The sequence below is a fragment of the Bubalus bubalis genome, chromosome 3 (assembly GCF_019923935.1).
Source record: "Bubalus bubalis isolate 160015118507 breed Murrah chromosome 3, NDDB_SH_1, whole genome shotgun sequence".
Taxonomy (NCBI): domain Eukaryota; kingdom Metazoa; phylum Chordata; class Mammalia; order Artiodactyla; family Bovidae; genus Bubalus; species Bubalus bubalis.
Genome location: NC_059159.1, coordinates 118856315 through 118878886, shown reverse-complemented (window position 1 = coordinate 118878886; position 22572 = coordinate 118856315).

Genomic DNA, 22572 nt, shown 5'->3' with positions numbered 1-22572 from the left:
GCCTGGGTCATTTATATTCAAGGTGCATACAATAATTTTTGGCTTGTTTTTTAGTTATATCTGATTAGCCTAAATTGGCCAGAAAAATATATGATTCCTAATTATTGACAAGGCTTACCATCTTAAGATAAATGAGTCAGCTAATAAAAATCACCACCTTTCTCCCCAACATCACTAAATGACAAACTATATTGGAAAGGAGAGATAAGGAAGAAACTAGTCTTGCCCAAATTGGCAATAGTTTGGAAAGGGAGGGACACTTATTTCTAAGGCTGCTTAGCCATTGTATACAACTAAAGTATACAACTTCCTCATTCACATGATAATTTCAAATGCCTCCCTCTTGACTTTCTTTGAAATAACAAGCAAAGCAACTTAAGGGGTGCTCAGCAGTGTGCAAGTCTTAGTTCAAGAGTGCTGAGTAATTAGTATCATTTATAGGAGGAAAACACCAAGATTATAATATTTTTTTACATTGGCCAGAGATTGGGGATTATTAGTGGAATGATAAGAGCTATCATAGTATTTCCCACCATGTCCAATAAATAGGCCTGTGTCCTTTAGTGATGCCTGTCTCTAAAGTGTGCTTAATTTGGTTGCAACATGGCATAAGCAATGTTGTTCAGCATAAACAGGCTGAATTTTTAGCTCAGTCATCATTTTGGGACATACTGGCAGCACAAGAATGTTAGCAGGATAAAGTTAGTAAGGTGTTTATAAGAATAAAACTGGACTCTAGTAAGTACTCTATCTGTGGGATTCCAGTCATTTCTTATGCTCCATTTCTGATCCCCTCAGCTTCAGCAGTCTTTGGATCAGCTGCTGCTAGGGCTCTGAGGAACTTCACAGGGGTGTGACTTAACACTGTCTAATCTTAAGCTGGAGCAGCAGTTGAACAGTGCTGGAATGACTTTGAGGAGATACCCCATGTCCAAGGGCAGAGAAGCCCCATCAAGATGGTAGGTGCTGGAGAGGCAGCTGCGTGGTGCTGGAGCAACTTTGGGGAGATACCCCACGTCCAAGGGCAAAGGAAAAGCCCCAGCAAGATGGTAGGAGGGGCGAAATCATGAAATCACATTTAGAATCAAACTACATACCCGCCAGAGATGCTCAAAGGGCTCAAACAAACCACAGATGCACCAGGACACAGAGATCCACAGAGACTGAGACAGAATTGTGTTTGAGTGTCCCCTCTGGGTACAGGTCAGCAGTGGACTGCTACAGGGGCAGGGGCTCTGGGTGCAGTAGACCTGGGAATGGCATAAGCCCTCTTGGAGGAGGTCGCCATTAACCCCACCATAGAGCCGCCAGAACTTACACAGGACTGGGGAAACAGACTCTTGGAGGGCACAAACAAAACCTTATGTGCACCAGGACCCAGGAGAAAGGAGCAGTGACCCCACAAGAGACTGACCCAGACTTGCCCATGAGTGTCCAGCAGTCTCTGGGGGAGGTGTGGGTAGCAGTGGCCTGTTGCAGGGTTTGGGGCACTGAGTGCAGCAGTGCTTGCATGGAACCTTTTGAAGCAGTTGCCATTATCTTCATTACCTCCACCATAGTTTGGCCTCAGGTCAAATAACACAGGGAGGGAATACAGCCCCTCCCATCAACAGAAAATTGGATTAAAGATTTACTGAGCATGGCCCTGCCCATCAAAACAAGACCCAGATTCCCCCTCAGTCTCTCCCATCTGCAAGCTTCCATAAGCTTCTTATCCTTCTCCATCAGATGGCAGACAGAATGAAAATCACAATCACAGAAAACTAACCTATCTGTTCACATGGAACACAGCCTTGTCTAACTCAATGAAACTATGAGCCATGCCATGTAGGGCTATCCAAGATGGAAGGGCCATGGGGGAGAGTTCTGACCAAACGTGGTCCACTGGAGAAGGGGATGACAAACAACTTCAGTATTGTTGCCATGAGAACCCCATGAACTGTATGAAAAGGCAAAAAGACAGGACACTGAAAGATGAACTCCGTAGGTTGGTAGGTGTCCAATATGCTACTGGAGATTAGTGGAGAACTAGCTCCAGAAAGAATAAAGAGACAGAGTCAAAGTAAAAGCAATGCCCAGTTGTGGATGTGACTGGTGATGGAAGTAAACTCTAATGCTGTAAAGAGCTATATTGCATAGGAATCTGGAACATAAGGGACATGAATCAAGGCAAATTGGAAGTGGTCAAACAGGAGTTGGCAAGAGTGAACATGAACAGTTTAGGAATCAGCAAACTAAAATTGACTGGAATGGGGGAATTTAACTCAGATAACCATTATATCTACTACTGTGGGCAAGAATCCCTTAGAAGAAATGGAGTAGCCATCATAGTCAACAAAAGAGTTTGAAATCAAGTACTTGAATGTATCTCAAAAACAAGAGAATGATCTCTATTTGTTTCCAAGGCTATCCATTCAATATCAAATAATCCAAGTCTATGCCCCAACCAGTAATGCTGAAGAAGCACAAGTTGAATGGTTCTATGAAGACCTATAAGACCTTCTAGAACTAACACCCAAAAAAGATGTCCTTTTCACTATAGAGGACTGGAATGCAAAAGTAGGAAGCCAAGAAATAACTGTAGTAACAGGCAAATTTGGCTTTGAAGTACACAGTGAAGCAGGTCAAAGGCTAACAGTTTTGCCAGGAAAATGCACTGGTCATAGCAAACACTCTCTTCCAACAACACAAGAGAAGACTCTACACATGGACATCACCAGATGGTCGACACTGAAATCAGATTGATTATATTCTTTGCACCCAAAGATGGAGAAGCTCTATACAGTCAGCCAAAATAAGACTGGGAGCTGACTGTGGCTCAGATCATGAACTCCTTATTGCCAAATTCACACTGAAATTGAAGAAAGTAGGAAAACCACTAGACCACTCAGGTATGACCTAAATCAAATCCCTTATGATTATACAGTGGAAAGTGAAGTTGCTCAGTTGTATCTGACTCTTTGAGACCCCATGGACTGTAGCCTATCAGGCTCCTCCGTCCATGGGATTTTCCAGGCAAGACTGCTGGAGTGGATTGCCATTTCCTTCTCCAGGGGATCTTCCCGAGCTGACAAATATATTCAAGGGATTATATCTAATAGACAGAGTGCCTGAAGAACTATGGACAAAGGTTTGTGACATTGTACAGGAGGCAGGGATCAGACCATCCCCAAGAAAAAGAAATGCAAAAAGGCAATGGTTGTCTGAGGAGGTGTTACAAATAGCTGTGTAAAGAAGAAAAGGGAGCGATAAACCATTTGAATGCAGAGTTCCAAAGACTAGCAAGGAGAGATAAGAAAGACCTCCTCAGTGATCAGTGCAAAGAAATAGAGGAAAACAACAGAATGGGAAAGACTAGAGATCTCTTCAAGAAAATTAGAGATACCAAGGGAACATTTCATGCAAAGATGGGCTCAATAAAGGACAGAAATGGTAGGGACCTAACAGAAGCACAAGATATTAAGTCGGAAGAATACAGAGAAGATCTATACAAAAAAAGGCCTTCAAGACACAGATAATCATGATGGTGTGATCACTCACCTAGAGCCAGACATCCTGGAATGTGAAGTCAAGTAGGCCTTAGGAAGCATTACTACAAACAAAGCTAGTGGAGGTGATGGAATTCCAGTTGAGCTATTTCAAATCCTAAAAGATGATGCTGTGAAAGTGCTGCACTCAATATGTCAGCAAATTTGGAAAACAGCAGTGGGCACAGGACTGGAAAAGGTCAGTTTTCATTCCAATCCCAAAGAAAGGCAATGCCAAAGAATGCTCAAACTACCACACAATTGCACTCATCTCACACACTAGCAAAGTAATGCTCAACATTCTCCAAGCAAGGCTTCAACAGTACATGAACCACGAACTTCCTGATGTTCAAGCTGGGTTTAGAAAAGGCGGGGGAACCAGAAATCAAATTGCCAACGTTTGCTGGATCATTGAAAAAGCAAGAGAGTTCCAGAAAAATATCTGCTTTATTGACTATGCCAAAGCCTTTGACTGTGTGGATCACAACAAACTGTGGAAAATTCTGAAAGAGATGGGAATACCATACCACCTGACCTGCCTCCTGGGAAATCTGTATGCAGGTCAGGATGCAACAGTGAGAACTGGACATGGAACAACAGACTGGTTCCAAATTGGGAAAGGAGTACATCAAGGCTGTATACTGTCACCCTGATTTAACTTATATGCAGAGTATATCATGAGTTGCTGGACTGTATTAAGCAGAAGCTGGAATCAAGATTGTCTGGAAAAATATCAATAACTTTAGATATTCAGATGACACCTCACTTATGGTAGCATGTGAGGAAGAACTGAAGATCCTCTTAAAGAAAGTGAAAGGGGAGAGTGAAAAATTTTGCTTAAAGCTCAACATTCAGAAAACTAAGATCATGGCATCTGGTCCCATCACTTCATTGCAAATAGATGGGGAAACAATAGAAATAGTGAAAGACTTTATTTTGGGGGGCTCCAAAATCTCTGCTGATGGTGACTGCAGCCATGAAATTAAAAGATGCTTGCTCCTTGGAAGAAAAGTTTGATCAACCTAGACAGCATATTAAAAAGCAGAGACATTACTTTTCCCACAAAGGTCCATCTAGTCAAAACTATGGTTTTGCAATAGTTATGTATGGATGTGAGAGTTAGACTGTAAAGAAAGCTGAGTTCTGAAGAATTGATGCTTTTGAACTGTGGTGTTGGAGAAGACTCTTGAGAGCCCCTGGACTGCAAGAAAATCTAATCAGTCCATCCTAAAGGAAATTAGTCCTGAATATTCATTGGAAGGACTGATGCTGAAGCTAAAACTTCAATACTTTGGCCACCTGATGTGAAGATCTGACTCATTTGAAAAGACCCTGATGCTGGGAAGGATTAAAGGTGGGAGGAGAGAGGAACGACAGAGGATGAGATGGTTGGAAGACATCACCGACTTGATGGGCATGAGTTTGAGTAAGCTCCAGGAGTTGGTGATGGATAGGAAAGCCTGGCCTGCTTCAGTCAATAGGGTCACAAAGAGTTGGACATGACTGAGCGACTGAACTGAACTGAATCTCAGGTCATATAGTCTCTCACCTCTGCCTCAGGGCTTTCCTGTTTATTAAACATGGACAGTTACTTCTTAGAGGCAGCAAGAGTTAATACCTAGTATAGCGAAAACTTTGATGGAAGTTAGTAGGAAATTACTTCCCTTTTCCTTTTCCTCATTATCTGTGTGCTCAAACAATGGTTCTGAGATTTAGTCTATACATGTGTTCTCTCAGAGGAAGCCCTCAGGAAATCAAGCAATTGATTGCATTTGTTGGCAGCCACCTGATAACACATTCTCTTAATCTTCCCTTCTTCATTCCTGCTTCACACTCCTTGTGTCTTTTCTTCTGCTCCCTGGTACTGCAGTCTCTAATTACACATTAACACTTAAAGCTGTTTCTATTGTTCTATTTTCTGGGGAACATTGGCCCAGACACATAATAACATTATTACTTAATTAAGAGACCCGTGTGAAATATAATAAAATATGAGATAAGCATTTCTAGCTGTATATGGATATTAAAAAATTATGTTTAGTTTACTGCAATGAAATTTGTTTGCTTCACTTTTTGAATTTAATTTCCACTTCCTCTTTTTGCTACTGCACACTCAAAGGGACTCTGGTCATCAGTCTTCTAACAGGTGTGTGCTGGGGAATCTGCAATCAATAAATAGCTTTTAATGACTTCTGAGTTGTTTTAATAGAAACTTCAGTGATGCATAATATGGAGGTGAAACTGATTTTTATCTCCCCTCAGAATTATGAAGCCGACTTCAAACTACTTTATAATATCTTTGGATCTTTGAAATAGTTATGTGAGGTAAGCGGGAAATCAGGTTTATTTATCTTTCATAGGACTCTAACTGGGGTTCAGGGAGATAAGGAGACTTACCTTAGAGGTCACAGAGGAAATCATTGTCAGAAGTAGAATTGTTGGTTTACCAAAATTTTATTCTTTCCCGTATGATCTCCTTTACATCAGGAGTTTACAGACCTTGGATCTTTTAAATATCTTTTAAATAGCCATAGCATCTATGGCTCGGAGAAGGCAATGGCACCCCACTCCAGTACTCTTGCCTGGAAAATCCCATGGACGGAGAAGCCTGGTGGGCTGCAGTCCATGGGGTCGCTAAGAGTCGGACACGACTGAGTGACTTCACTTTCACGTTTCACTTTCATGCATTGGAGAAGGAAATGGCAACCCGCTCCAGTGTTCCTGCCTGGAGAATCCCAGGGACGGTGGAGCCTGATGGGCTGCCGTATACGGGCTCGCACAGAGTCGGACACGACTGAAGCGACTTAGCAGCAGCAGCGTCTATGGCTAGCATTTCTGACAGCCTGATCTTTTAATTTTTTTACTTGTTCAAAAGTTTTCTAGTTTATATGATGTAATAGAAAATATATAATATGTAACAATGTGAACTTGAATGGATAATTCTATAAAAGAAGCAAAAATACATTTCATCTTTATGTATCTTATGCCTTTTTTGCTCTTATTATTATGATATTGTTATTCTGAGCTCTTTTGAACATTATTTATTGAGATATAATTGATGTACAGTTTTATATAAGTTACAGGTGTACAGCATATTGTGATTCACAGTTTTTAAAGGTTATACTCCATTCATAGTTATTTTAAAATATTGGCTATATTCCTTGTGTTGTACAATATGTCTTGTAGCTTACTCACTGTATGCAGAACAGTTTATACCTCTTTATCCCCTACTCTTTCTTACCCCTCCTCCATTCCTCTTCCCATTGGTTTTCACAAGTTTGTTCTCTGTATCTGTGTCCCATGTCTTTTTATAAATGCTTATTATTTATTCTGAGTATGTTTCACTTGTTTATTAAAAATTATATTATACAAAGCTCTTTGCTTCTCTCCTCCAATTTTTATATATCCTTATTAAAACTCTCACTAGAACAAACTGTGAGATTGGCTGTTTCTACAAATAAAAGGAAATGTTTCTGTTCTGTTTATTGAGAGTAGTCTTATTCTGCTTTAGGGGGATTTATATCCATAGCTCTCATAATAAGATATGTAAGCATAAATAATCAGTATATGAAAAGCAAACACATTATATCTAAAGAATATAATAAGCATATTGTGTTATAAATAACTGATACAATTTTGGTTTTACATACCTGGACTTATCTTTGTACTATAAAAATTAAGTAGAATTTTAAAATACAAAATACTTTAAAAGTTGTGACAAGCTAAGTTATATAAAGGTACAGTATTTCTTTACTATAATATGCCTCACATTTTTCTCTTCAATAGTAGGTGTCTATTTTTCACCATGAGATTTCTCAAATGATGGTTGAGGCATCAAATGAGTAATAATTAGCTACTGCTTAGGTAACAACAAATCCTACTTCAATATTTTCTGTATGTACAATAAAGGGGAAACTGAAATTTTTTTTCTGTATGTCAACATTCTCACTCCTCATACTTCATTAAATCAAGATGAAATAAATCTCTGAAGACTGAAGTACAAATTTTAGAGCTGTATTGATTTAACCTTCCCTTTGTAAATATTTCATAGTTCTATAATGTGCAAATGCAGTCACACATAGAACAAAGAATTGCATTTTTTTGTTAGTATGCAGAGGGAGTAACTGACAGCTTTTATTATACCATTTAGGAAATAATACACATGAAAATGTGGAAGGATATTTCGTTATTATTACGGGATGTCAAGAATTGATGAAACATTGTTTATAAAGGAAGAAATTTGTAGAGAATATTTTAAATGTACCATTTTTCACATGTAAATCCATTTACCTTTTATAACTTAAAATTTTTTCTCATTTTTTTCAAGTTATTTATTGGTTCTTTTCATATGAGGGGCTTTTTTTTTTTTTTTGTCAGTCTTTGTCTCTCCCTCATTGACACTGAAGAAACTCGGAATTTAAATATGTGGTATTATGGAAACTTCTTCTATATCAGCACACTGTGAAGTCACAGAGATATAAAAATAAATATATTTCATTGAAGGATCCATTAAGGAAGAAGTAACCTTTCTCATCTAAGGGTTGGGAGTAAGGCTGTAAAAATGACAAATATGTTATATCACTGCTTAATGTTTTCTCTTTTTAAGCTTTATATAAAAATAAAGTTGTATCCAACCCAGAAGATTTTAGTGAATGCTGATATATCAAGACATAACAGAATTCACTGTCTGCTGCCATAGAAGTGACATCAAAAAAAGGAGGGCTATTTGCTATTTTAATCTGGACTTTGCTAAGAATGCAGAGAAAATTGATCTAATGGTGAATAAGAGACTAGTATCATGAGCTATCAGTTTGACCTGCTTTATTAGACAAAATTTGGTAATTGCACACATGTACACACACATACACAAACAAATATTTTAGGAAAATATTACATACTTATAGACCAGCAACTTGGTGCTCTGAAACAAAAACTCAATCTACAGACTGCATTGAGAAGTCTACTGATGAACCTCATGACATGGTAAAGAGAGTTTTGTCTAACAGGGCCCAGAGCTTTTCATTAGAGGGCAAACTTTAATCAGTATAGACAGACTTCTCAATATTGACTCTGTGATGACTTATAAAATTTTCCCATGAAAATATTAATACAGATATATAAAAGAAAGGGTAACTATATTCAATTTTTTGGATTTATTCTTTAAGACTGGATGGCTACTTCTTGTTACTGTATGGGTACGGTGTGTTATGTGTTCTGTGTGTGAGCATTCACATATATTTGAAAGAGTGGGGGCTTCCCAGGTGGCACAGTGGTAAAGAATGCTGATGCAGGAGACATAAGAGACGTGGGTTTGATCCCTGGGTTGGAAAGATTCCCTGGAGTAGGAAATGGCAACTTATATTCTTGCCTGGAAAATTCCATGGATAGAGGGGCCTGCAGACTATAGTCACAAAGAGTCAGACAGGACTAGAATGACTAAGCAGGTGATACTGCTCCTTGTGATCTCACTTTAAGTTGGTTTTATTTTCTTGGAGAAAGTTTGAGCTTTAACATTTCTGATTTTTTTCTTCTTAGAATTTTCTGTATATATTTCCTCTTGCCCATTCAAGTTAGAGCATAAGGAAAGTAGGCTACTCATCCCTCTAAGCCTGCTCTTTTGTCAGTGAATATGTGTATAAAAAATCTTGTTATTTGGGAATCATAGCTATTTTGTGATGTTAAAGCCTCCTTTTTCCTAATTATTTTCAATTCTTTTCCCCCATGCCTATTTCTAGGACAAATCTTGGCTATCTATTCTTCAAGCCTACTATAATCTGAAATGTAGTTATTTATTTCATTCCACAAGTATTTATTGATCACCTGCTGGATATACACCTGCAGTGTAAGTTTGAGTGTAGAAAGCCCTCCATCTCTAGGACAATCTGCTTTACTTATCTACCCCCTTACTAAGTTTTAAAAAGTGTCCAGGCATGATGGAGTCACTTCTTAGTATATGTAAATTACTTGGAGGATAAAAGTAAATATTCCATTGAAAGAGCTATCAAATAGTCTTTCTCATCTAAGAGTTTAAAGGCCTTGTTTATTTGTTTATATGTTTGTTTTTGGTTTTTGCCTCCTCCCTCCCCAGAGCCACCCTCCCTGGAGCCTCCTGACTCCCTTAGGAAGCCGGTCCAGGCTGCCCAAATAGCTAAGCACCCACTCTCTGCCAAGTTTCAGAGGCCAGGGTATGTAAAGTACCCTTCTAGCTCATGCCTGCCCTGTGGGTTTAGGGAAGGGCCCAGGTTGGTTTTCTAGTCACAGTGTCTTTTGGTGGCCCCAGCAGAACAGAAGACAGGAGGTGAGGGCAGCACCTGACTCCAGAAGGCCTAAGCATGGGACCAAGGCCACACAGAGTGCCAGGCCCTGATGGAGAGCTGCTGGGGCCAGGGGGAAGGAGAGGGTGACTTCTCATCTGTGTGCCACAAAGACCCTGTGGTTGCTGTGAGCCTGGTTAGGTAGGGGTAACTTTAGCCCAATCAGGGGTGAGAAAATAGGCTCGGAGAAAAGATCGGAGCAGTCCAGGAAGGGGCCGATCACTAATGAAGCTGACTTTCTGGGGCACCACCCTTCTCAGTGTCTCCCAGGCCAAGTTCTACGGCAGAGCCCTTCTTCCCCACCAGCACCCCTAGTTTCACCCCTGTGAGATATTTCCTAACCTGTAAACTGCCTCATGCTTGCTCCCCAGCCCCTCTAGCTGACGGGAATTGTTCCAGGCCCTCATTCCTAGTGAGCACCAGAATAGCAGGGCCCAGGTGGCACTGGCCTCCTGGAACACTGTCCACAGCCTACAGCCTCAGGGCTCTGTTGTCCCTTTTGGAGTGGAGGGGGAGACTGGTATACCCCAGCCCTGAAGGGCTTCTCCATGTGTTGGTCCCCTCTAGGAACTGGGTCCCCAGACAACCCCCACCTCCACCCCCTGGCTGGAAGACATCTATCTAGAAAGAGAGGGAGACAAAGCAAGCAAAGGGAACAGAACATGTGTTACATATCTGTTTATTTCATTTATTCAGCACTCAGTATAAACAAATGCTTATTGCATGCTTCTTTGTACCAGACAATATGTAGTCATTTGAGAACTGGGAAATGTGAAACAGAAAAAAATCCCCTCAAGGAGCTTACATTCTACTAGGGGAAAAAGGCAACAAACAATAATGATATAAATAACAAAGTAATTTTTATGATATGGTTAGAAGGTTGTAACCCCTGTGAGGGGAAAAATAGATCAGGGTAAGTGAGATCAGGCGTGCTTGTGGGCAGCAGCAGTTTTAAGGGATGATCATGGGATGATCAGCATAGACCTCCTTGGGAAGGTATTCTGAGCTGAGTCTTGATAGAGGTGAGAGAGCTAGCCAAGCAAATATTTGGGAAAGGACTCTCCAGGCCAGAGAAACATCTAGAGTAAATTGGAAACCACACAAAGGTGGTCAGTGCTACTATGGATATTGAGTGAAGTAAGGGTGCATGCGTGCTCAGTTGCTCAGTCAAGCCTGATTCTTTGTGACCCTATGGACTGTAGCCCACCAGGCTCCTCTGTTCATAAGATTTTTCAGGCAAGAATACTGGAGCAGCTGCCATTTCCTTCTCCAGGGATCTTCCTGACCCAGCAATGGTACCCTCATCTATTATCCCTCCTTTTGACAGGCAGTTTCTTTACCAACAAGCCACCAAGTAAGGGAATTATTGGTGGGCCATTATTTAGGGCCATTGACTGACCTGATGTACACTTGAAAGGAATAATATGGTTACTATGTGGAAAATAGACCATCACAGAGGAAAAGGAGAAGTAGTGTGGGAGGAAGGAGGCTTGCATGTCCAAGTGGGAGGTGATGGTGACTCAGACTTGGGTCATAGCAGAGAAAATAGTCAGAAGTGATCAAATTCTGGCTATTTTGAACATATCCAAAGTTCTAGACAGTTGTGTGTAAAAGAAAATGAGAAGCCAAAGATGATATCACAGTTTTGACCTAAACAATGGTAATGACAGAATCACTGTCAAAGAATGCAAAGGAAAGGGTTTGTGTAGGGTAAGATCAGGATTTCAGTTTCAGACAACCAAATGAAGAAGTAAGGAAATTAGTTTGATGAGTCTAGACTTCTAGAGGAAGGTCTGGGCTAGAGATACCACTTTATGAGTCATTAGCATATAGAAAATACTGAAAGGCAGTCAAATTGGATAAGCTCATCCGTTGAAGTGTGTGTTGATGGGGAACAAGAAATGATATGAGATGCTGAACTACTCTAACAGTAGGAGAAATGCTGGGCTGGATGAAGCACAAGCTGGAATCAAGATTGCCAGGAGAAATATCAATAACCTCAGATATGCAGATGACACAACCCTTATGGCAGAAAGTGAAGAAGAACTAAAGAGAGCCTCTTGATGAAAGTGAAAGAGGAGAGTGAAGAAGTTGGCTTAAAGCTCAGAAAACAGAGATTATGGCATCCGGTCCCATCACTTCATGGCAAATAGATGGGGAAACAGTGGCTGACTTTATTTTTCTGGGCTCCCAAATCACTGCAGATGGTGATTGCAGCCATGAAATTAAAAGACACTTACTCCTTGGAAGGAAAGTTATGACCAACCTAGACAGCTTATTAAAAAGCAGAGACATTACTTTGCCAACAAAGGTCCATCTAGTCAAGGCTATGGTTTTTCCAGTGGTCATGTATGGATGTGAGATTTGGACTATAAAGAAGGCTGAGCACTGAAGAATTGATGCTTTTGAACTGTGGTGTTGGAGAAGACTCTTGAGAGTCCCTTGGACTGCAAGGAGATCCAACCAGTCCATCTTAAAGGAGATCAGTCCTGAATGTTCATTGGAAGGACTGATGTTGAAGCCGAAACTCCAATACTTTGGCCGCTTCATGCCAAGAGCTGACATATTTGAAAAGACCCTATTGATGGGAAAGATTGAAGGCAGGAAAAGGGGATGACAGAGGATGAGATGGTTGGATGGCATCACTGACTCAATGGACATGAGTTTGAGTAAATTCCAGGAGTTGGTGATGGACAGGGAGGCCTGGTGTGCTGTGATTCATGAGGTCGCAAAGAGTCGGACACAACTGAGCGACTGGACTGAGCAACTGAACTGAACTGAACTGTAACAGTAGGAGGCTGAGGAGAAGGTGGAGAAGGTGAACACATGAAAAACCAAGATAATATTTTGTCCTGGAAGGCAAATTAAGAAATCTATCAAGGAAGAGGAGTGGCCAACTCTGGTAAATGCTTATAGGTCAAAGGAGAAGGGGACTGAGAATTAACAATCAGAAATTGGCAGGGAGGGCTTCAGATAAAAGACTTTAAGTAAATTCCTTTCCTTCACAAGACAAATACTAGAATATTTCAAGAGACAATGCGTCTGTAATCATTAAGAACATATCTTTAGAATCAGATCGATATGGACCTCGGTCCCAGCTCTGCCTCAGGTTAGTTTCTGACTTTGGGATAGTAAGTCCTTCCTGAACATCAGTTTCCTCCTGTGTAAAAATTAGTAGTAATATACACTTCGTAAAGTGGTTGGAGGAATTAAATATTTAACTGCTGATCTTCTTGATATTTACTTGTGTGCTAAGTCACTTCAGTCGTGTCCAGCGCTTTGTGACCCTGTGGATTGTAGCCTGTCAGGCTCCTCTGTCCATGGATATTCTCTAGGCATGAATACTGTAGTGGGTTGCCATGCCCTTCTCTAGGGGATCTTCCCAACCCAGGGATTGAACCTGTGTCTCTTATGTCTCCTGCATTAGCAGGCGGGTTCTTTATGAGTAGCACCACGTGAGAAGCACTCCTGATATTTGATGAGTGACAATAAATGGGAGTTATGATTATTGTAAGTCTGGTTATAATTATCATTAAACCTAGTAGTCAAGGCCACCTTAAATGTGGTTCTGATTCACCTATGCAGCCCAGTTGTTCACCATGTTCCCATATTTCAGTCCAAAGTTACCTCCCATCATCCCCAGAATATTCTTAATGTTTTAATGCTTTCTCTTTTCCCTTGTTAGCCCATATGTTTTTCTCAGGTTAGAATACCTCCCACCCATCTCTGCCTATCAGGAGCCCTCATATTCTTCAAACTCTCACTCAGGTCCTGTTCTCTTCTGGAATGCTTCCTTTATCACTTCAGTCAGATGCAGTTTTAATCTTCTTGGAATTCATTTAACTCTAATAACTGCACTATCAATATATCTCTAGTACATACCACATCAAGAATATGAATCTATTTACATGATCTATTTCCTTGAACTACAGTGTGGGTTCTAAGAGGTTAGTGATGTCTGTCCCACATTAAAGGTACGACAGTCCTTTGGTGTTGGTAGATGATGATGTCATTTCTCTGGAACTGTTTCATAGCTAGACTCTTCTCCACTTTTGAGGGCTAATCTTTAGATCCTTCCATGTAGTGAAACAAAGAACCCTTGAAAATTATGAAGCCTTTTAAAGACAATGTTCAAATGGTCAAAAGATTGCTGTGAGAACTTGAGCAGTAATTCTACTTCTCAAGAAAATAAAAGGATGATCTTTAGGACCAAATGAGAAAGTATATATAAAATATCTAAAAGATGCCAAACACAGAAGAACACTAAAAGTGATAATTTACTAATATTATTCACAAAAGCACATTTTGTATTCAACTTTATGTCTCTAAACATAGGTATTTCAGACTCATATTTAAGTAAAATTTATTAGTGCTCTTGTACATGCTAGATACTGTGCTAGGTGCATTCTTAGGTATTATCACATGTGATTCCTATTATAAAACAATCTTATAGCTGAATTTTTTTTGTTTTTTAATAAATGAGCAATTTGGATTTGAATGACTTAACACTTTGTCTAATGTCACATATTTAATGTCTCCAGATTGCAAGTTTAATGTTCCTTCATATGTATTGGCAATAATTATAATATCAGTATTTATTAAGCACTGAATCTATATAATGCATTATACTCAATCATATAGGACACCATTTAATTCTCATGAGATACCTATGAGGAAGCTGCCAAAGACTCAGTCAGGATTCAAGGAAGTCAGACCATTTTCCCAGGTTCACTCAGGTAAGGGTTGTGGAACAAGGATTTAAATCCAAATTGGTCTGATTCTGAAGTCAGTGGTTTTCCTACTCCTTACACTATCCATTGTTTTGGAGGCTTATCACTACCAAATGAGAGCCAGTTTGAGTGGGAGACACACATATTTTGCCTCAATGTGACAACGTTGTAGACTGTTTCTTAAATGTCACTGGCCAGAAAACAATGGCTTGAGATCTCTCATTTGGTTTTTAATTGAATGGTTCATGGAACTCCTGAAATGTCTTCTGCATTTTTGACTCCAAATCTTTCCTCTCTTTCTTTGAATGGGTAATTTCATACATTGTTCAAGCCTTAGAATAGCTGAAACCTCTTCTGGGAAGTCTTTCCTTCTATTTCCTGTCTAAACAGTGCAGTGTTGACAAGTGTTCTAATGGTGCTCTGGACTAATCTGTATCACCTACCAATCACAATGCTATTCCTCTCTTCCCCTCCCCCAAAGTAGGTCTTTAAAGTTCATAGTCACCACAGAGCTGCAAACATGAAAAATGCTCAAAAAGTTTTGCTATTCTCAGTAGTATCTTTCACTGTTTCCTTGTAGTCGGTGAGTCATTTTTCAGCAAAACCAATTTTTTTTCTCAATTACTGATAGCATGTTTCTCCCCTACTTCCCACTCTGAAGTGGTTTTCCTCTTCCTATATTTTGGGAACAAGAACTTCATTTTATTTAAGAACGTTTTGTCAGATCATTCTGGATCATTATTTCTTTGTTCTTAGGCCACCATTACCTCTGTTCTTTCCAGATGTGGAAAGTGACATTTTCTCTGAAACTGAATTGTGTTCCTTTTTGTTTTTGTCTGAATTTTTGCTTTAGTCTTTGAGTGGTCTTTTTTTTTTTTTTTTTTAGTAGCTAGAGTTCATTTCTATGAAGACCTACAAGACCTTCTAGAATTAACACCCAAAAAATATGTCCTTCTCACTATAGGGAACTGGAATACAAAAGTAGGAAGTCAAGAGATACCTGGAGTAATAGCAAAGTTGGGCTTGGAGTACAAAATGAAGCAGGTCAAAGGCTAACAGAGTTTTGCCAGGAAAACACACTGGTCATAGCAAACAGCCTCTTCCAACAACACAAGAGAAGACTCTAAACATGGACATCACCAGATGGTCAATACCAAAATCAGATTGATTATATTCTTTGTAGCCAAAGATGGAGAAGCTCTATACAGTCAGCAAAAACAAGACCAGGAGCTGACTCTGGTGCAGATCATGAAATCCTTGTTGCCAAATTCAGACTTAAATTGAAGAAAGTAGGGAAAGCCACTAGACCATTCAGGTATGACCTATATAAAATCCCTTATGATCATACAGTGGAAGTGACAAATAGCTTAAAGGGATTATATCTAATAAACATAGTGCCTGAAGAACTATGGACAGAGGTTCGTTACATCGTACAGGAGGCAGTGATCAGACCATCCCCAAGCAAAAAAAAAAAAAAAAAAAGCAAAAAGGCAGAGTGGTTGTCTGAGGAGGTCTTACAAATATCTGAGGAAAGAAGAGAAGCTAAAGGCAAAGCAGAAAAGGAAAAATATACCATTTGAATGCAGAGTTCCAAAGAATAGCAAGGAGAGATGAGAATGCCTTCCTCAGTGATCAGTGCAAAGAAATAGAAGAAAGCAATAGAATGGGAAAGGCTAGAGATCTCATCAAAAAAATTAGAGATACCAAGAGAACATTTGATGCAAAGATGGGCACAATAAAGGACAGAAATGATATGGACCTAACAAAAGCAGAAGATATTAAGAAGTGGCAACAATACACAGAAGAACTATATAAAAAAGATCTTTATGACTCAAATAAACACGATGGTGTAATCACTCACCTAGAGCCAGACATCCTGGAATGTGAAGTCAAGTGGGACTTAGGAAGCATCACTATGAACAAAGCTAGTGGAGGTGATGGAATTCCAGTCGAGCTATTTCAAATCCTAAAAAATGATTCTGTGAAAGTGCCGCACTCAATATGCCAGCAAATTTGGAAAACTCAGCAGTGGCCACAGGACTGGAAAAGGTCAGTTTTCATTCCAATCCCAAATAAACGCAATGCCAAAGAATGCTCAAACTACCATACAATTGCACTATTCTCACATGCCAGCAAAGTAACGCTTAAAATTCTTCAAGCAGACTTCAACAGTATGTGAACCATGAACTTCCAGATGTTCCAGCTGGATTTAGAAGAGACAGAGGAAAGAGAGTTCAAATTGAGAACATCTACTTGGCAGAAAAACATCTAGAAACTTGTAGAAAACTTGTGAAAAACATCTACTTCTGTTTTATTTCCTACGCTAAAGCCTTTGACTGTGTGGATCACAACAAACTGTGGAAAATTCTTAGAGATAGGAATACAGATGACCTTACCTGCATCCTGAGAAATCTGTATGCAGATCAAGAAGCAACAGTTAGAACTAAATGTGGAACAACAGACGGGTTTCAAATTGGGAAAGCAGTACATCAAGGCTGTATATTGTCACCCTGCTTATTTAACTTATATACAGAGTAGATCATGCAAAATGCTTGGCCAGATGAAGCACAAGCTGGAATCAAGATTGTTGGGAGAAATATCAATAACTCCAGATATGAAGATGACATAACCCTTATGGCAGAAAGTGAAGAAGAACTAAACAGCCTCTTGATGACAGTGAACGAGGAGAGTGAAAAAGTTGGCTTAAAACTCAACATTCAGAAAACTAAGATCATGGCATCCAGTCCCATCACATCATGGTAAATAGATGGAGAAACAATCTAAACTGTGACAGAATTTATTTTGGAGGGCTCCAAAATCACTGCAGATGGTGACTGCAGCCATGAAAGTAAAAGATGCTTGCTCCTTGGAAGAGAAGCTATGAGCAACATATTAAACATATTAGACAGCATATTAAAAAGCAGAGACATTGGCAACAAAGTCCATCTAGTCAAAGTTATGGTTTTCCAGTAGTCATTTATGGATGTGAGAGTTGGACTATAAAGAAAGCTGAGTGCCAAAGAACTGATGCCTTTGAACTGTGGTGCTGGAGAAGACTCTTGAGAGCCCCTTGGACAGCAAGGAGCTCTAACCAGTATCCTAAATGAAATCAGTCCCGAATATTCATTGAAAGGACTGATGTTGAAGCTGAAACTCCTTTACTTTGGCCACCTGATGTAGAGAACTGACTCATTGGAAAAGGCCTTGACTCTTGGAAAGATTGAAGGGCGAGGAGAAGGGGATGACAGAGGATGAGGTGGTTGGATCTCACTGATTCACCAACTTGATGGACATGAGTTTGAGCATGCTCTGGGAGTGGTGATGGACAGGGACGCCTGGTGTGCTGCAGTCCATGGGGTCACAGTGACTTGGACACAACTGAGTGACTGAAGTGAACTGAAAGATCATGTTCCAAGCATTCATGAATGAAATGATACGTAAATAGAAAATCACACACACTAATGCTGTGACATTCCAAATCTCCTCTGACACAGAGATGTGTACAGGGTCAGGATGCCTTCTTTTTTTTTTTTTAATTTAATTTTATTTTTAAACTTTACATAACTGTATTAGTTTTGCCAAATATCAAAATGAATCCGCCACAGGTATACATGTGTTCCCCACCCTGAACCCTCCTCCCTCCTCCCTCCCCATTCCATCCCTCTGGGTCGTCCCAGTGCACCAGCCCCAAGTATCCAGTATCGTGCATCGAACCTGGACTGGCAACTCGTTTCATACATGATATTTTACATGTTTCAATGCCATTCTCCCAAATCTTCCCACCCTCTCCCTCTCTCACAGAGTCCATAAGACTGTTCTATACATCAGTGTCTCTTTTGCTGTCTCATACACAGGGTTATTGTTGCCATCTTTCTAAATTCCATATATATGCGTTAGTATGCTGTATTGGTGTTTTTCTTTCTGGCTTACTTCACTCTGTATAATAGGCTCCAGTTTCATCCACCTCATTAGAACTGATTCAAATGTATTCTTTTTAATGGCTGAGTAATACTCCATTGTGTATACGTACCACAGCTTTCTTATCCATTCATCTGCTGATGGACATCTAGGTTGCTTCCATGTCCTGGCTATTATAAACAGTGCTGCGATGAACATTGGGGTACACGTGTCTCTTTCAATTCTGGTTTCCTCAGTGTGTATGCCCAGCAGTGGGATTGCTGGATCATAAGGCAGGTCTATTTCCAGTTTTTTAAGGAATCTCCACACTGTTCTCCATAGTGGCTGTACTAGTTTGCATTCCCACCAACAGTGTAAGAGGGTTCCCTTTTCTCCACACCCTCTCCAGCATTTATTACTTGTAGACTTTTGGATCGCAGCCATTCTGACTGGTGTGAAATGGTACCTCATAGTGGTTTTGATTTGCATTTCTCTGATAATGAGTGATGTTGAGCATCTTTTCATGTGTTTGTTAGCCATCTGTATGTCTTCTTTGGAGAAATGTCTATTTAGTTCTTTGGCCCATTTTTTGATTGGGTCATTTATTTTTCTGGAGTTGAGCTGTAGGAGTTGCTTGTATATTCTCGAGATTAGTTGTTTGTCAGTTGCTTCATTTGCTATTATCTTCTCCCATTCTGAAGGCTGTCTTTTCACCTTGCTAATAGTTTCCTTTGATGTGCAGAAGCTTTTAAGGTTAATTAGGTCCCATTTGTTTATTTTTGCTTTTATTTCCAATATTCTGGGAGGTGGGTCATAGAGGATCCTGCTGTGATGTATGTCAGAGAGTGTTTTGCCTATGTTCTCCTCTAGGAGTTTTATAGTTTCTGGTCTTACGTTGAGATCTTTAATCCATTTTGAGTTTATTTTTGTGTATGGTGTTAGAAAGTGTTCTAGTTTCATTCTTTTACAAGTGGTTGACCAGATTTCCCAGCACCACTTGTTAAAGAGATTGTCTTTAATCCATTGTATATTCTTGCCTCCTTTGTCAAAGATAAGGTGTCCATATGTGCGTGGATTTATCTCTGGGCTTTCTATTTTGTTCCATTGATCTATATTTCTGTCTTTGGGCCAGTACCATACTGTCTTGATAACTGTGGCTTTGTAGTAGAGCCTGAAGTCAGGTAGGTTGATTCCTCCAGTTCCATTCTTCTTTCTCAAGATCACTTTGGCTATTCGAGGTTTTTTGTATTTCCATACAAATTGTGAAATTATTTGTTCTAGCTCTGTGAAGAATGCTGTTGGTAGCTTGATAGGGATTGCATTGAATCTATAGATTACTTTGGGTAGTATACTCATTTTCACTATATTGATTCTTCCAATCCATGAACATGGTATATTTCTCCATCTGTTAGTGTCCTCTTTGATTTCTTTCACCAGTGTTTTATAGTTTTCTATATATAGGTCTTTAGTTTCTTTAGGTAGATATATTCCTAAGTATTTTATTCTTTCCGTTGCAATGGTGAATGGAATTGTTTCCTTAATTTCTCTTTCTTTTTTCTCATTATTAGTGTATAGGAATGCAAGGGATTTCTGTGTGTTGATTTTATATCTTGCATCTTTACTATAGCCATTGATTAGTTCTAGTAATTTTCTGGTGGAGTCTTTAGGGTTTTCTATGTAGAGGATCATGTCATCTGCAAATAGTGAGAGCTTTACTTCTTCTTTTCCAATTTGGATTCCTTTTATTTCTTTTTCTGCTCTGATTGCTGTGGCCAAAACTTCCAAAACTATGTTGAATAGTAGTGGTGAAAGTGGGCACCCTTGTCTTGTTCCTGACTTTAGAGGAAATGCTTTCAATTTTTCACCATTGAGGATAATGTTTGCTGTGGGTTTGTCATATATAGCTTTTACTATGTTGAGGTATGTTCCTTCTATTCCTGCTTTCTGGAGAGTTTTTATCATAAATGGATGTTGAATTTTGTCAAAGGCTTTCTCTGCATCTATTGAGATAATCATATGGTTTTTATTTTTCAATTTGTTAATGTGGTGTATTACATTGATTGATTTGCAGATATTGAAGAATCCTTGCATCCCTGGGATAAAGCCCACTTGGTCATGGTGTATGATCTTTTTAATGTGTTGTTGGATTCTGATTGCTAGAATTTTGTTAAGGATTTTTGCATCTATGTTCATCAGTGATATTGGCCTGTAGTTTTCTTTTTTTGTGGGATCTTTGTCAGGTTTTGGTATTAGGGTGATGGTGGCCTCATAGAATGAGTTTGGAAGTTTACCATCCTCTGCAATTTTCTGGAAGAGTTTGAGCAGAATAGGTGTTAGCTCTTCTCTAAATTTTTGGTAGAATTCAGCTGTGAAGCCGTCTGGACCTGGGCTTTTGTTTGCTGGAAGATTTTTGATTACAGTTTCATTTTCCGTGCTTGTGATGGGTCTGTTAAGATTTTCTATTTCTTCCTGGTCGAGTTTTGGAACGTTGTACTTTTTAAAGAATTTGTCCATTTCTTCCACGTTGTCCATTTTATTGGCATATAATAGTTGATAGTAGTCTCTTATGATCCTTTGTATTTCTGTGTTGTCTGTTGTGATCTCTCCATTTTCATTTCTAATTTTATTGATTTGATTTTTCTCCCTTTGTTTCTTGATGAGTCTGGCTAATGGTTTGTCAATTTTATTTATCCTTTCAAAAAACCAGCTTTTGGTTTTGTTGATTTTTGCTATGATCTCTTTTGTTTCTTTTGCATTTATTTCTGCTCTAAGTTTTAAGATTTCTTTCCTTCTACTAGCCCTGGGGTTCTTCATTTCTTCCTTTTCTAGTTGCTTTAGGTGTAGAGTTAGGTTATTTATTTGACTTTTTTCTTGTTTCTTGAGGTGTGCCTGTATTGCTATGAACTTTCCCCTTAGGACTGCTTTTACAGTGTCCCACAGGTTTTGGGTTGTTGTGTTTTCATTTTCATTCGTTTCTATGCAAATTTTGGGTTCTTTTTTGATTTCTTCTGTGATTTGTTGGTTATTGAGCAGCGTGTTGTTCAGCCTCCATATGTTGGAATTTTTAATAGTTTTTCTCCTGTAATTGAGATCTAATCTTACTGCATTGTGGTCAGAAAAGATGCTTGGAATGATTTCTATTTTTTTGAATTTACCAAGGCTAGCTTTATGGCCCAGGATGTGATCTATCCTGGAGAAGGTTCCATGTGCACTTGAGAAAAAGGTGAAATTCATTGTTTTGGGATGAAATGTCCTACATATATCAATTAGGTCTAACTGGTCTATTGTATCGTTTAAAGTTTGTGTTTCCTTGTTAATTTTCTGTTTAGTTGATCTATCCATAGGTGTGAGTGGGGTATTAAAGTCTCCCACTATTATTGTGTTATTGTTAATTTCTCCTTTCATACTTGTTAGCATTTGTCTTATATACTGCGGTGCTCCCGTGTTGGGTGCATATATATTTATAATTGTTATATCTTCTTCTTGGATTGATCCTTTGATCATTATGTAGTGACCTTCTTTGTCTCTTTTCACAGCCTTTGTTTTAAAGTCTATTTTATCTGATATGAGTATTGCTACTCCTGCTTTCTTTTGGTCCCTATTTGCATGGAAAATCTTTTTCCAGCCCTTCACTTTCAGTCTGTATGTGTCCCCTGTTTTGAGGTGGGTCTCTTGTAGACAACATATGTAGGGGTCTTGTTTTTGTATCCATTCAGCCAGTCTTTGTCTTTTGGTTGGGGCATTCAACCCATTTACGTTTAAGGTAATTACTGATAAGTATGATCCCGTTGCCATTTACTTTATTGTTTTGGGTTCAAATTTATACACACTTTTTGTGTTTCCTGTCTAGAGAATATCCTTTAGTATTTGTTGGAGAGCTGGTTTGGTGGTGCAGAATTCTCTCAGCTTTTGCTTGTCTGAAAAGCTTTTGATTTTTCCTTCATATTTGAATGAGATCCTTGCTGGGTACAATAATCTGGGCTGTAGGTTATTTTTTTTCATCATTTTAAGTATGTCTTGCCATTCCCTCCTGGCTTGAAGAGTTTCTATTGAAAGATCAGCTGTTATCCTTATGGGTATTCCCTTGTGTTTTATTTGTTTTTC